The sequence below is a fragment of the Lathyrus oleraceus genome, chromosome 5, assembly GCF_024323335.1.
Source record: "Lathyrus oleraceus cultivar Zhongwan6 chromosome 5, CAAS_Psat_ZW6_1.0, whole genome shotgun sequence".
Taxonomy (NCBI): Eukaryota; Viridiplantae; Streptophyta; class Magnoliopsida; order Fabales; family Fabaceae; genus Lathyrus; species Lathyrus oleraceus.
Genome location: NC_066583.1, coordinates 616,367,049 through 616,383,613, shown reverse-complemented (window position 1 = coordinate 616,383,613; position 16,565 = coordinate 616,367,049).

The following is a 16,565-nucleotide window of genomic DNA, read 5'->3' as shown; positions in this document are numbered from 1 at the left end:
TACCAGGCATGAAGAGTAATTTGCTCAACATAGGGCAGTTAGTCGAAAAGAACTACAGAGTGTCGATCGAAGACAAGATGATGAGAGTTCTCGACTCAAATGGAAGGTTGATCTTGAAGGCTCCAATGTCTCAGAATAGAACCTTTAAGATTGAGCTTAATGTGATGGAGCATAAGTGCCTTACAACAACATCCAGCAGAGATGAATGGATATGGCATTACTGACTTGGCCATCTCAATTTCAAAGACATAAGAGATTTGAAGAGAAGAAATATGGTTTTAGGATTACCAGAAATCGACATTCCAAACAAAGTCTGTGAAGAATGTGTGCAAGTGAAGCAACATAAGAACAACTTCAGTAAGGATGCCGGAAGCAAGTCGAAGGCAATTCTTGAAGTCATATACTCTGATGTATGTGGTCCTCTCCAGGTGGTTTCGATTGGAGGTAACAAATACTTTGTTACATTCATAGATGATTCCAGTAGAAAACTGTGGTCTTACTTGATCCAGAAGAAAAGTGAAGTGATCGAGGTATTTGCCAAGTTTAAATCTATGGTGGAAAGACAGAGCGGTCGAAAGATCGAGATTTTAAGAACTGATGGTGGTGGAGAATATGTGTCAAAAGATTTCAATGCATTATGTATGAAAGAAGGGATTGTGCATGAGGTGGTGCCACCCTACATTCCATAGCATAATGGAGTCGCAAAAAGAAAGAATAGAACCATTATGAATATGGTTATAAGTATGTTGAAAGGCAAGCATCTACCCAAAGAATTATGGGGAGAAGCTCTGTCAACTGCGATATATATCCTGAATAGATGTCCGAAGAAGAAGCTAGAAGGAATCACGTCAGAAGAATGTTGGTCTGGTGTCAAGCCTAGCTTGATTCATTTGAGGGTGTTTAGATCTATAGCACATAAACATGTGCCAAATCAGTTAAGAAGAAAACTTGATAACAAGTCGAGTCAGATGATCCTGATAGGATATCATTCGACTGGAGGATACAAGTTGTTCGACCCAGTGAATAAGAAAGTAGTGATTAGCAGGGACTTGATCATAGATGAGCTTAAGGAGTGGGATTGGACTGAGAATGTCAAGAAAGATTCAGTGAGAATCTTTTGTTATGAACCAGCTAGTGAAGTCGAAAGACAAGTTCGACAAGAAGAAGTCAGAGGTGAAGCAAGCACAAGTAGACCTCAAAGAAGAAGACATATGACTGCAAGGTTGCAAGAATGTGTGATTACATCAGATGATGTGGTCAATGAAGAAGGTGAGCTGATACATTATGCTTTCTACGCAGATGTCGAACCTGTCAATGCAGTTGAGGCATTGAAAGATTCGAAGTGGATGAAAGCAATGGACGAAGAGCTGAAGTCAATCGAAGTCAACAACACTTGGTCACTTGTCGAATTGCCCCAAGACAAGAAGGAAATCGATGTGAAGTGGGTATACAAAGTGAAGTTGAACCCCAGAGGAGAAGTGATTCGACACAAGGCGAGACTTGTGGCGAAAGGATTTCTTCAGAAAGAAGGAATTGACTTCGATGAAGTTTTTGCACCTGTTGCTAGGATTGAAACAATTAGGTTGGTTGTTGGTCTAGCAAACATAAACAACTGACAGATGTTCCAGATGGACGTGAAATATGAATTCCTTAATGGCCCCTTAGAAGAAGAAGTTTATGTTGTACAACCAGTTGGATTTGTGAAACATGGCGAAGAAAGAAAGGTGTACAGGCTGCATAAATCTCTGTACGAACTTAAACAAGCTCCAAGAGCTTGGAACAAGAAGATAGATGGATTTCTAAGGGAGAAGGAATTTATGAAGTGCAAATCTGAACATGGAGTATATGTAAGAAGAAGCAAGAGTGAATTGCTTATACTATGTCTCTATGTCGATGACCTGTTGATAACAGGTAGTTGCAAGAAGGAGATCGAAGACTTCAAAGGTGATCTCAACAAGGAATTCGAAATGTCAGATCTTGGTGACATTTCATATTTCCTTGGCGTCGAATTCTAAAAGAGTGGTAGAGGTTTGATGATGCACAAAAGAGGCTATGCAGGAGAAATTCTCAAGAGATTTGAAATGCAAGATTGCAACCCAATTTCGACTCCAGCTGAGCCCAGATTACAACAGTCGAAGGATTCAGATGAAGATAATGTCGACCCAACCCAATACAGAAGACTTATTGGGTCACTTCGATACCTGTGTCATACAAGGCCTTACTTAGCATACAATGTAGGTATGGTGAGTAGGTTCATGCAGAAGCCAAAGGTATCACATCTAGCAGCGACGAAGAGGATACTGAGGTATCTAAAAGGAACTCTCGATTATGACATTTTGTTTCCTGCAACTGATGAAGGAAAAGAATGCCAATTAGTGGGATACACCGACTCAAGTTGGTGTAGTGATGTTGAGGATCTAAAATCCACAGCTGGCTATGTGTTTATGCTAGGTGGTGCACCAGTTGCTTGGAGTTCGAGAAAAGAGCCAGTAGTGGCATTATCATCGTGCGAAGCAGAATACAAAGCTGCTTCTCTTTGTGCATGCCAAGAAACATGGATGGTGAATCTGGTTGAAGAAATAACAGCAAAGAGTCTTGGAGAAATTACCATGAAGATCGACAGTATGTCAGTGTCATACCCCAATTTTTTCCGGTCCGCTCAGGTCTTTCATTGGTACTTATAACCATAGAACATGATACATAGATGTAAGGCTAGAGACTTTCATTAAGTAGGAGGTTAAGTTTTTTTTTTTTATTTAAAATTTAAATATTTTACCAAGCGTCAAACCATGGTTACCATATTTCTTTGCATTGTGGATTTGGGTCATACTGCATCAGGGAATCCATAGCACATCAAGACTGCCTCGAGGAATAAGAAGCTCATGTTGCATGTACCAAATGATCAAGTGGAACACTAAATTAGTGTGTACCTGTTTAAAGATGGCTTAGTTATTACAAGGATTCGATTGGTTAGTTAATTGGGGTGCATATCACCATAGTCCAGGACGTTACCACGAAAGCTCAATTTCGTTGATTCATGATGATAAAAGCGTCATATGGCGCATGGGTGCAATTTGCATTTTAAACGATGAGACCTTTGGACGATCTACAAATCTGGGACATTGTTACGGTCTGTCACACCTCTTTGCAAGCATTGAGCATACACGCTCCCCGCCTAAGTCAACCATTGATCAACGATAAAATCAATAGGGTTTATAGGGAGAAGTATGAGTTATACTCGTAATATTCCATTGCATTTTTTATGACCGTTTGTCAGGTTATGTCTAAGTCATGTTATGAAAGCTTATTGGTTCAAGATTAAAGGTTCGTATTTTTGAAATAAGGAATTTAAAGAAAGAGCAGGCCACTTCCTATGAACTTCATACAGAAACATGCAGGAGAATATTTCTTTGGTTTTGAGTCACCAATTCCAAACTCAAAAGGTTAAATGTTCCTATCTTACAAACATACCGCACCAGAGTCTCATGGATATTTGCTTGATTAACTACAAATGCATTAGCCAATTCAACATAGTTCATTACAAGATTATGTTACAACTTGCTACGTGTTACAATGATGAATCACAAGACAACAGAGCCAATAAGCATGAATATAAAGAAAGTTGAAGGAGGAGTGGCAACAAATGACCATGATAAACAACAAAATGCGTGCGTCGGACCCGTTGACAAGAGTGTTTTCTTTCAAGCTCAATCTTCCAGCTTCTCAACCCTTTGGTTCTTGTAACACCATGGCGAATGTGGTAGGGATCGGAGCTATTGTTCATTACCTCAAGGCTGGGGAATACACCATGTTTTAAGAAATCAATGTTTGTTAAGCATAAGCATGTTGGGATCGCAGAAAAGGCTGGCGTTCACTCTTGTTCTAACCAACCAGACACTTTAAACGTAGGGAAGAGGGCAACGTATGAACCTGAAGTATTGACGTTAGTACCTGCAAAAGAGGGCAACTGCACCAAATGCACCAGAAGAAAATCAGAAGGACATTAGTGGAAGGAGGGGAATTGAAACTCTGTACCAGAGAATGAACAGACTGCAAAACCAAGAAAAGCCAATCCGTGCGGTGTGCGTAGTAGGTGAAAGTTTCCAAAAAAACCAGAAGTAAAGTGACAAATAAGTAAAAGCGAAGTTGTAATGTGAAACCTACGGTGTGAGATGCTATGCAAAACAAGGTCATGAATACAAGGTTACTGAACCGCAGGAAGATGGAGTTGTCCTGCTACATCAAGTTCAATGCAATCTCCACACCATTGAGCATTCTACTTCCTGTCTTAAAACTTTTCACACTAGGAGCAGGAAAACCAACACAAGGTTTAAAAATTGTTTAAAAGACCTGAAGTCAAACCAAAACACAAAATGTGCAAGTTACCCTTAACAAATCCAAAGACCCTTGGTTTATGGTTTAAGGGCAGGACACAAAGACAATTCGAATCTCCACTAAATCACACCAATGACATGCTGATTAGAATTTACAACTTGCCATCATGAGGCCCAAAGTTGTAACGTGACCTGGAAAATTCAAGGAAAAGTTTGTTATCATCAATATCACGTAGCTATACAAGGCAAAAAGGAAAATCTAATATCCAAACAAAAAACAGGGATATCATTAGGAAAGTTTATAAAATTTAATTTACATAACAGTAAAAAAGCAATTTCTTACCACAACCAAGGCACGTCTACTACGGTGGAGGCTTGATAAGGGAGTCAACAAAATGAATCACGCCCTTGAAATATTTCGCTACAGACAAAAAAAGCTCAATCCTTAATATCTTCAGTTCAGGGGACCACATCAATTGGGGAGGACCACCAAATCTGGAAGGGATCCTTTTATCTAATGGAAAAATTCGTCCCAGATTTTGCCAGCTCATGAAGGATGACAACGGATGAACCTCGTACTCGATTCTCTAAAAGAAGGATTATTGAACCATTGAAGAAGGACCCTTTTTCCAGCACCGTTACTCTGCAAAAATAGAAGCGAAAAAACATCACTAAAGCTCTAATCTTTCTTTTTGGAGTTTGCTGAAATTTTGTTAGGGACCAATTAGTACTACTTTTTATATCATTTTATTGGTCCCTTTTACCAAGTTTTGATGTAATTACACATTTTTATTCTCACTATTTTGTATAAATGCAATTAGGTTTAATTTATGTTGTTTTGAATAGTTATTTCACATATTTGTTAGTTTTGTAGATTTTTTGGGCAAGAGAGCTTTGGAATGCACAACCATAAATTTAAAGAAGTGTTGAATTTGGAAGCCTAACTTGGAAGACTCTTTGGATGAAGCTTGCAAAGCAAGGAAGCTGAGATAGCTTCAGTTCGCGCCGCGAACCACCTTCGCGCCGCGAAGCTTGCGAATCCAGCAAGCTGATTTTGGCCAATGGTGCTGTTTTCAAGGCCAACTGGTTTTGCCATTTTGGTGTCTGTCTTAGGGGAGCTTTTCTGCTTTGGATGAAAATGATCATTTGAGGAAATGTCAACCCTTTTAGAAAATCAGAATGGAAATTATTCATTGGATTATTCACACATTCATAGTTTAATTTTGGAAGAGAGAAAAACAGAGTTTTCTTCCATTGCATTTTTGCTTTCAAAAATGATGATGAGGAGCTAAACCCCATTTTGTCAAGATTGGAGGTAGTAGCTATTCCTATTTGTGTATGTATTTCATTTGACTCTTATATATGATAAAAGATTGTTGATGTATTGAATGATATTTTTGCCCTAAGTTGAATATCAGACTTGAATAGTTGTTGAAAGAGATTATTTAAGTCTTGACAGAAAATATGCTTTCAAGTAGTGAATAAGTTGTAGAGATAGATTTATTCATTACTCTTCTTTTGTATCAACCATTAAAGATTGCTATGTTGATAGTTAGGTGGAGAGATCGTCTAAGGATCAATATAGTGATTATCACAATATCATTTAGACATAAATGATATTGAGAGGATACTTGAACATCATCAATAATCTTAAATTTATATAGTTATCATAAGGAATCATGAGCACTTGGAATAGTGAACTCCAATCTTGCCAAGCTTTTACATTTGATTAAAACCATTTTATTGCTTTAGTGACATTTTACTCAAAAAGATAACTTTCCAAACAAAACAACTTAGTTACTTTCTAAACTTATAACAATTTGGATTATAGAACGGCGGTAATAACAACCAATCTCTGTGGATACGATATAAAAATATTTGCCGAAGATATACTTTTTCAACAAATTGGCGTCGTTGCCGGGGATTGGTGTTCGATATTACAAGCATTGCAATAATTCATTGTTTTATGTTTTGTTACTTTTATTACTATCCCTCTTGTGTTTCACTTGGTTTGTTAGTTTTGTAGATTCTAGTGCATGCGAGGAAAAGCTACCGAGGAGCAATTTCAATTCGACCCGAAATTGAAAGAACACTTAGGAAGCTCAATAGCAAAACACGAAGAAGAAGGAAACTAGCCGAAGAGAGGAACCGGAGAGAAGAAGCATCTACTTCCGCACTTGTTCAAATCGAAGAAGTGGTTGTAGAGGCTTGTGACGGAAACATGGGGGATGACAATCGTACCAAAATGTCCGCTAATAGTCCAAGAAGGAATGCTCAATTTGCCCGTGGAGGAAGAAATACGGAGATGAAGACCGGAATCCTCCAACTTCTCTATGCAAATCCGTTCACCAGAATGGACCATGAAGATCCGTATACCCATCTCATCAAATTCTATGAGATTACGGGTTCTACGGGAATTGATGAAACGGGTGAAGAGGCATTATTCAAAAGGATGTTCCCACACTCCTTAGTGGGAAAGACAAAAGAGTGGTACCTTGATCAAGCACCAAGAGTGATGACGGATTAGAATTTGTTAGAAGAAAAGTTCTTAGAAAGATATTTCCCTCAATCCCGATTCATGGAAGCCAAAACGGCTATTGTGGTATTCACTCAAGGAAGCAACGAGTCTCTAAATGAGGCTTGGGAAAGATTCAAGTCAATGTTGAGAAAATGCAAGGGTCATGGTTTTGATGAGCTCACTCAAATCCATATTTTTCTAAATGGGCTCCAATCAACTCACAAGACACTTTTGGATGCTACCACGGGTGGCTCTCTTATGTCAAAGAATGCTGAAGAAGCTAAAGTCATTATTGATCGCATGACACTCAATGATCGCCAAAGTCAACATGACCGTAGCCCTTCACAATGTAAACCGGGAGTTCTTGAGTTAAATACCAATGATGTCATTCTTGCTCAAAACAAGCTACTCTCTCAACAAGTGGAGTTGCTTACTCAACAAATGGCCAAGCTTCCACAACAAATGAAGGAAATTCAAGGGTCTCAAGTTCGTCATCAAGTAGCATGTTGCGAATTATGTCAAGGAGATCATCCTACTGGTTTTTGTCCTCCACTAGAAGAAGTGAGTTATGTGAACAATCAAAATCAAGGCTATCAAAGACAACCTCCTAACAATCAAGGTTATCAACCAAGAAGCAATCAAGGCTATCAACCATCAAGGTTCAACAATCAAAATTTTCAGCAACAAAGTCCCTATCAACACCCAAACTCTCAAGGCCAACAATCGCAAGGAGGAAATTCCAAGCTAGAGGACACTCTTCAACAATTCATGCAAGCTTCCATGGCAAATCAGAAGAGTAACGAAGCAGCAATTAAGAATCTGGAAAATCAAGTAGGCCAACTTGCGAAGCAACTGTCGGAACAAAACGCAGGATCTTCCTTTATCGCTAACACTCAAACCAATCCAAAGGAGCATTGTAAAGCAATTGTCACGAGGAGCGGTAAAGAGTTAACAAATGAAAAAAGTGAGGAAATTACAGTAGAGAATGATATGGATGGGGTGCTGGAAAAAGAGGATATGGTTGGTGGAAGGGAGAAAGTGGCTGGAACTCTTCAGTTCGCGCCGCGATCCCCCTTCGCGCCGCGAAAAGAGCAGGATTTGCCAACAGAGAAGCAAACTGAATTGGAGGTGAAAAAGGATGCCGAACCAAGAAAGAAGAAGAAAGGAGAGAAAGGTTTGAGCGTCATTCCAACCCAACATCTACCTTATCTGCATGCTCCATCGAAGAAGGACAATGCTAGGCATTATGCACGGTTCATGGACATATTCAAACAACTTCAAATCAATATTCCATTTGCCGACGCATTAGAGCAAATGCCACGGTACGCAAAGTTCATGAAAGATATTCTTACAAAGAAAAAAAGACATGTGGAAGACGAAACCATATTGCTTGATGCACGTTGTAGTGCCATCATTCAAAAGACTCTCCCAAGGAAGGAATCTGATCCGGGCCGAGTTGTTTTACCGGTAACCATTGGAAGCACATACATTGGTAATGGTTTGATTTACTTGGGGTCTAGTATCAATTTAATCCCCCTATCCATTGTTAAAAGACTGGGAAATGTTGAGATCAAATCCACAAGGATGACTTTACAACTAGCCGACAAATCTACCACTTCACCATATGGAGTTGCTCAAGACATGTTAGTGAAGGTGGACAAATTCTTGTTTCTGGTAGATTTGGTGATGGTAGAGATGGATAAGGATCGTGATGTTCCTCTAATTCTTGGAAGACCATTCATGAAAACAGCCCGGATGATGATTGACATTGATGATGGACTAATGAAGGTGAGAGTGCAAGATGAAGAGGTGACATTTAATCTTTTTGAAGCCATGAAGCATCCAAATGACAAGCATGATTCATTCTGAATCGATGCAATAGAAGAGGAAGTAGTGGAGGTCACAAATCAAGTTCATATTTCTAATCCTCTAGAAAGATCTCTTATCGGAGCCTACAATGTGTTGACCGAAAATGAAGAAAAAGAGATTGAAATAATGTTGCATGAGTTAGAGTCTTGTGGCGAGCTTGCTTATCAAGAAGAAACAAAGGAAGACTTGGATGCGGCAAAGAAAATAGAAGAACCAAAACTCGAGTTGAAAATGCTACCTTCACACTTGAAGTATGTGTTCCTTGGTGACGAGTGTACTAAACCGGTGATCATTAGCAACACCTTGTCCACAAAAGAGGAATACAAATTGGTACAAGTGCTGAAAAAGAATAAAGGTGCAATAGGGTGGGTGTTATCCGACTTGAAGGGTATTAGTCCGGCCTATTGTATGCATAAGATCATGATGGAAGAGAATTTCAAACCCGTTGCACAACCTCAAAGGCGTCTAAATCCATCGATGAAAGAAGTAGTTCGGAAAGAAGTTGTCAAACTTTTGGAAGCCGAAATGATTTATCCTATCTCCGATAGTGAATGGGTGAGTCCGGTACAAGTAGTTCCCAAGAAAGGTGGCATGACGGTTATCAAAAATGATAAAAATGAGTTGATTCCAACAAGAACGGTAACCGTGTGGAGGATGTGTATTGACTATAGAAGGCTGAACCAAGCTACAAGGAAAGATCACTTCCCACTCCCTTTTATGGATCAAATGCTGGAAAGGTTAGTCGGCAAAAATTTCTATTGTTTCTTGGACGGGTATTCGGGGTACAACCAAATTTGGGTCAATCCAGCAGATCATGAGAAGACAGCTTTTACATGTCCTTTTGGCATCTTTGCTTACCGAAGAATGCCTTTTGGGTTATGTAATGCACCGGCAACATTTCAACGGTGTATGCAAGCGATATTCTCGGACTTAATAGAAGAATGAATTGAGGTGTTCATGGATGATTTCTCTGTTTATGGATCATCTTTTGATTTGTGCTTAAAACATCTTGATGTGGTTTTGGGAAGATGCGTGGAGACCAACTTAGTACTCAATTGGGAAAAATGCAACTTCATGGTCACCGAAGGTGTTGTACTCGGACACAAGATATCCTCTGAAGGATTAGAAGTTGACAAAGCTAAGGTGGAAGTTATCGAGAAACTACCACCTCCAACAAATATAAAAGGAATAAGGAGCTTTCTCGGACATGCCGGTTTCTACCGGAGATTCATCAAAGATTTTTCAAAGATAGCAAAGCCATTGAGTAACTTGCTCAACAAAGGTACGCATTTTCTTTTCGATGAGTCATGTCTCAAAGCTTTCCTTGATTTAAAATAAAAGTTAGTCAACGCACCCATAATCGTGACACCAAATTGGAAACTTGATTTTGAACTTATGTGTGACGCAAGCGATTATGCGGTTGGTGCGGTGTTGGGTCAAAGAAGAGATAAAGTTTTTCATGCTATCCACTATGCTAGTAAAGTGTTAAATGAAGCACAAGTCAATTATGCGACAACTGAAAAAGAGTTACTAGCTATAGTGTACGCATTGGAAAAGTTTAGAGCTTACTTGATTGGGTCAAAAGTTGTAGTTTACACTGACCACTCGGCGATCAAATATTTGCTAACCAAGCCGGATTCCAAACAAAGACTAATTCGTTGGATTCTCTTATTGCAAGAGTTTGATTTGGAAATCTGGGATAAAAAAGGTTCCGAAAACTTGGTGGCGGATCATTTATCTCGTTTGGTCAATGTGGAAATTACAAACAAAGAAGAGGAAATAAGAGAAGAATTTCTGGATGAAAAATTGTATGCGATTCAAGTGAGGCCTAGAAACTTGGAAAAGTGAGTTTTTATGAAAGGGTGAAAATATGAAAAGAAACAAGAAAAAGAAATCACCCTTGAAACCATAGAGCAAAGAAAAAGAAAAGAAAGAAAAAAGCAAAGAAAATGCTCATGGTTGTGTGGATGTGAAAAGAAAAAGAAAACGAAAAAGATAGGGATCAAAGAAAGGGAAATTGTGTAGAGTTGAATGTTTGGGAATGCTCCCTTAGGATAGGCAACTTTGTTGAATTCTCTTAATCATATCCTTTCTGGTAACCTAAGCCACATTACAACCTTTGAAAGACCTCTTGATTCTCATTTTTCACATGATTTGGTATTTGTTGTGATAACCGCATGATTTGAGTTGTTGTTGATCTAATTGCTTGGATGAGTGAAAGTAACCCTTCATGTTATTCATCATTATTATGATGTGTGTGTAAGTTTGATTCAATTTTGACATATATGGCTTTGAATTCCTTTGAATGATTTTTGCACTCAACCATTTCTCTTATTCATGTTTTGTCTAGAATTGAGATATGTGGATTGAGAAAGTGCCAAACACTTTTGAACCATTTGAATGTCCTTGGTAAATCCTTGTTTCAATCTTTTGTGTCATTGTTTTGGCTGTGATGGTGGAAACTTTTGTTTAGGGACAAACAAAATGCTAAGTTGGGGAGAGTTGTTAGGGACCAATTAGTACTATTTTTTTCATCATCTTATTGGTCCCTTTTACCAAGTTTTGATGTAATTACACACTTTTATTCTCACTATTTTGTATAAATGCAATTAGGTTTAATTTATGTTGTTTTGAATAGTTATTTCACATATTTGTTAGTTTTGTAGAATTTTTGGGCAAGAGAGCTTTGGAATGCACAATCATAAATTTAAAGAAGTGTTGAATGCAATTTGGAAGCCTAACTTGGAAGACTCTTTGGATGAAGCTTGCAAAGCAAGGAAGCTGAGATAGCTTCAGTCCGCGCCGCGAACCACATTCGCGCCGCGAACCACCTTCGCGTCGCGAAGCTTGCGAATCCAGCAAGCTGATTTTGGCCAATGGTGTTGTTTTCAAGGCCAGCTGGTTTTGCCATTTTGGTGTCTGTCTTAGGGGAGCTTTTCTGCTTTGGATGAAAATGATCATTTGAGGAAATGTCAACCCTTTTAGAAAATCAGAATGGAAATTGTTCATTGGATTATTCACACATTCATAGTTTAATTTTGGAAGAGAGAAAAACATAGTTTTCTTCCATTGCATTTTTGCTTTCAAAAATGATGATGAGGAGCTAAACCCCATTTTGTCAAGATTGGAGGTAGGAGCTATTCCTATTTGTGTATGTATTTCATTTGACTCTTATATATGATAAAATATTGTTGATGTATTGAACGATATTTTTGCCCTAAGTTGAATATCATATTTGAATAGTTGTTGAAAGAGATTATTTAAGTCTTGACAGAAAATATGCTTTCAAGTAGTGAATAAGTTGTAGAGATAGATTTATTCATTACTCTTCTTTTGTATCAACCATTAAAGATTTCTATATTGATAGTTAGGTGGAGAGATCGTCTAAGGATCAATATAGTGATTATCACAATATCATTTAGACATAAATGATATTGAGAGGATACTTGAACATCATCAATAATCTTAAATCTATATAGTTATCATAAGGAATCATAAGCACTTGGAATAGTGAACTCCAATCTTGCCAAACTTTTATATTTGATTAAAACCATTTTATTGTTTTAGTGACATTTTACTCAAAAAGATAACTTTCCAAACAAAACAACTTAGTTACTTTCTAAACTTATAACAATTTGGATTATAGAACGGCGGTAATAACAATCAATCTCTGTGGATACGATATAAAAATATTTGCCGAAGATATACTTTTTCAACAAATTTCATATTGGAACTCATCAAATTCGAGTTAAAAGCCACGGTTACCCCAAAATAGTTTACGCAGCAGTAACGACAATGTAAGAACCAAAAGCACTGAAGTAGGAAGAGGAAGGAACCAACGAAAGCATGAGGAGAACTTACACACAGAAAGACACTTACTTAAGGTAAATACACATTCGTCGGAATCTTGACAGAGTCGCAAAGCTCCAGCGACATCCTTCACCCTTTCTATTCGATCTTTTTGAGACGTTACAGTTCCATATAATCACCGGTTGCATGTGGGATTTGGGAATGATTCGCTTATTCACGATTGTTTAAAATTGAATCTGGGTTATTGTGGACTTGTAAGAGACTTTGCTGTGATTCTAAAAACTTTAGGAGTTTCGTTCTTGTCTAAGTGGGGTTTTAAACTTTTTTTTGTTGGGAGAAGATGAACAGAGGGCGTTTTGTAGGAGAAAGGTTTATATAGTTGAAATGAATAGAGAGAGGGATACGATTAACACATGAGAGAAAAGTTTATGTTTGAACTTTTATTTCTGAAGAACATTAAAGGTTTAATGGTGTTTTATTTCTCTTAATTGTTAATAAAAATAGTTAGATTCCAATTGTCGATTCATATCACAAGATATCCACATGCCTCCATAATGTCCAACGACCGTATTTAATTTTGCATTTCCCCATAAGTTGGTCGGCCACGGATTTCGAAGCGTCAGCGGCTGCACAACTGCTTGTTGGGGCTTTTCATCTTCCATAATCCTGCTGATCTAGTGAATGGCGGATGTGCAAGTGGGCTTGAGGCCCATTTCATTCCTTTTTTTGTTGTTGTTACGTTAGTGGACGGTTTGGCACGGAAAGTCATGGGCCTTAGGGCCTATTTTGAGTCCCTCCCAATCCAGACCTCTATTGGGTTCTTACAGTATGATTTTTAAGGTTTCACCCCCTGTTTTCCTTCCACACACCCAACTTGCATTTTTATTCATTTGTCATCTTATCCAAAGTTTTATTTAAAGCATTTGAATAACAAAATGATTATGATTAATAATAGTAGAAAAATATTTTATCAACATAAGTTTGATTATATCGTTAGTTCATATTTTATTTATTTATGGCGTTAGATTATTATAGTCAATTAAATGGATGATAATTGTTTCTAAGATGAATCTACCTTGGTCCAATCCCAAATATTTTTCCTAAAAACATATTAATTATAATAATTTCAAATTTAATTAATATACTCTTGAAAGCTGTTTAATTTAATTTTGAATGAAAAGGAGAATAGTAAGCGTCCGCTTCACTATCTCTCGATTATTCGAATAATTGGTGTTCGCCACATTGCTCGAGTTTTCGTCATTCAATTAAAACCCTAAAAACTCCATAAAATTAAAATCACTTCCCCAAGCTAATTATAAATTCTAAAAGCTTTATTTTAATAATTGATCTTTGGATGAAAAGGAAAATAGTAAGCGTCTGCTTCACTATCTCTCGATTATTTGAATGATTGACGTTCACCACATCGCTCAAATCTTCGTCATTCAATTAAAACCCTAAAAAGAACTTACAAATACAATTCCTCCTCCTAAATTAATGTGATACTTAAAAATATATTTCTTTTATAAACATTGGATGAAAAGGGTATAGTAAGCGTTCGCTTCACTATTTCTCAAGTACTCGAACGGTTGGCGCACGCCATATTGCTCAAGTTCTTGTCACCCAATTAAAACCTTAATCATACGAATTCAAAATTGTTTTCCTATATCAAATATATCAAGTATAAATTCTTGCAAACTCACAAACTTAAAATTTGTTCAAACCAACTACAATACCTAAGGATCTTATTTTTATAATTAAATTTCGGATGATAAAAGAATGGGAGGCGTTCGCCTCACTGTCTCTCGAATAATTGAATGATTGGCGTTTGCCATATTGCTCAAATTGTCGGCTTCCAATTAAAACATGCTAAATGAATTTGGATAAGGGAATAGGGGCGCACACCTCATTATTCCTAGAATAAGCAGGTGGGAGGCGCACGCCTCACTACCGTGCATATTCGATTTCCGCAAACAAATTTTCAATAATAATTTAAACGAAAAGGGAGTAGAAGGCTTTCGCCTTGTTATTCCTCGAGAGAATTGAACTATTGGTGTGCACCACATTGCTCAAACTTTTGTCGTTCTTCCAAAATATCTTAATACATCAAATTTATCTGTCCTCGCCCCCGTGCGATCAACACCAATCAAACAAAAACATTTAACATATTAATTCAACTTGTCACCCCCGTGTGACCAAAACTCTTTTAAAAAAACACTATTAATCCTTTCTAATGCGCACAACAAACTAGTGCTTAAGCCTCCGCCGAGAGTATGACAAGCCAACGTTTAGCCTTTAGAATGCGATTTAAATAGTTGTTAATTAAAAGACATCAACCAACCGTAGTTCCCCGAACTACGAATGCTCTGATTTTTTTATTGCACCATAAGGATACGTAGGCACGAGATTGCGAGATCTTGGCGAACACATTAATAAAAAACCTCCCCTTTCCCCCTTTTGAGGTCTTCATCCATATCCATTTCTAAATCTTTTAATCACTCGAAGAAAACAAACAACATTCAACTAACATTCAGATAGCAAATTATACTAAAAGGTTCCCGTTGAGTACAACGGACGTGAGGGATGCTAATACCTTCCCCTTGCATAATCGACTCCCGAACCCGAATATGGTTGCGACGACCATTATTCTATTTTTCTTAAAGGTTTTATCGATATTTTCCTATTCCTTCATTGGAATAAATAAAGTTCGGTGACGACTCTGTTCGAACGAATATTTTCCGCGACCATCGCGAGGAATCATATTTTTCGAGATGCGACAGTCAGCTATCAATCTGGCAAAGAATCCGATAGCACATGGTCGAAGCATGCACATCGAGATGAAGTTCCATTATCTTCGAGAGCAGGTAGCGGATGGGAAGATGAATGTGGAACACTGCAGAACTGAGAATCAGATTGCAGTCATCATGACGAAGGGAGTGCATGTCGAAGTGTTCAGAAGACTAAGAGCTATGATGAACGTAGATAGCTTAGACACAATGAATTAGGTGGTGTGTTGAATTGTAATTCCTTGTGTCGAAGCAGGTTGCTCGACAGAGTAAGGAAGTGTCAAACCACCTATGCCTATTTTAGTAGTGTTAGCTATTTTGGGCTTTTATAGTTTTGGGTCTTGGCTTGAGGTCCAAGTTAACCTAAATTTATAAATAGAGGGAGTAACCCTTATTTTGTAACAGAGATGAATAGAGTATTCACAACAACTTGTAATTCACATTATTTTGCAGTTGCAAAATGAATAAGAGGTTTTCCACAGTTTGTGGACAGAAAAAAACTCTGGAGAATTTTATTACTCTTCTGCTCCATCGTTCTTTACTTTGTTTCTCCATTCTTCTTCTTTTTTTCGTTGTTATTGTGTAAGTAATTACAATCTTATTCATCAAGAAATTTTGGGGGATTTCCAACCCTTCTATTAAGATAATTTAGTTAATAACTATCTAAAAACATTTTGTAGGGGTACGAATATTAAGGATTAAAAGCCACCACATTACACTTGTCCATCTTTAAGAATTAAAATTCAAATCATTGTACTATAGTAGTACTAAAACAAAATAGAAAATATGAAACTTTAGATAAAAGTAAAACTGACAAAAGAGGCTCCGTGAATAATGCTCATCTGCTCGGTGCGTACATACACATCTTCTCACACGAGGCATAGAAAACGGAATCAGATTATAAATGTACGAAGAATGATGTGAAATAAATTAATAATCAAATTGTATTGTATTGTATAAACAAATACAAATGTATAATGATTTATGTTAAGCATGGGAGAATATAGCATCTTACCAAATAAAGTGAAGGATACTAAATCCATTCACGTGACATTTGACAATGTCGCAACTAGACAAACACCCTTACAAAGTGAAGCTTATGGTCAAATAAATCGATCAATTAGAAATTCAATATATAAGATTGTTGATACCAATATATGACATAATATAGTCGAAATTTCATTCTTTAAAGATAGAATTAGAGGTAACAAATGGGCATCTTCGTCTCGTTCCATATTGCAAAAACATAAA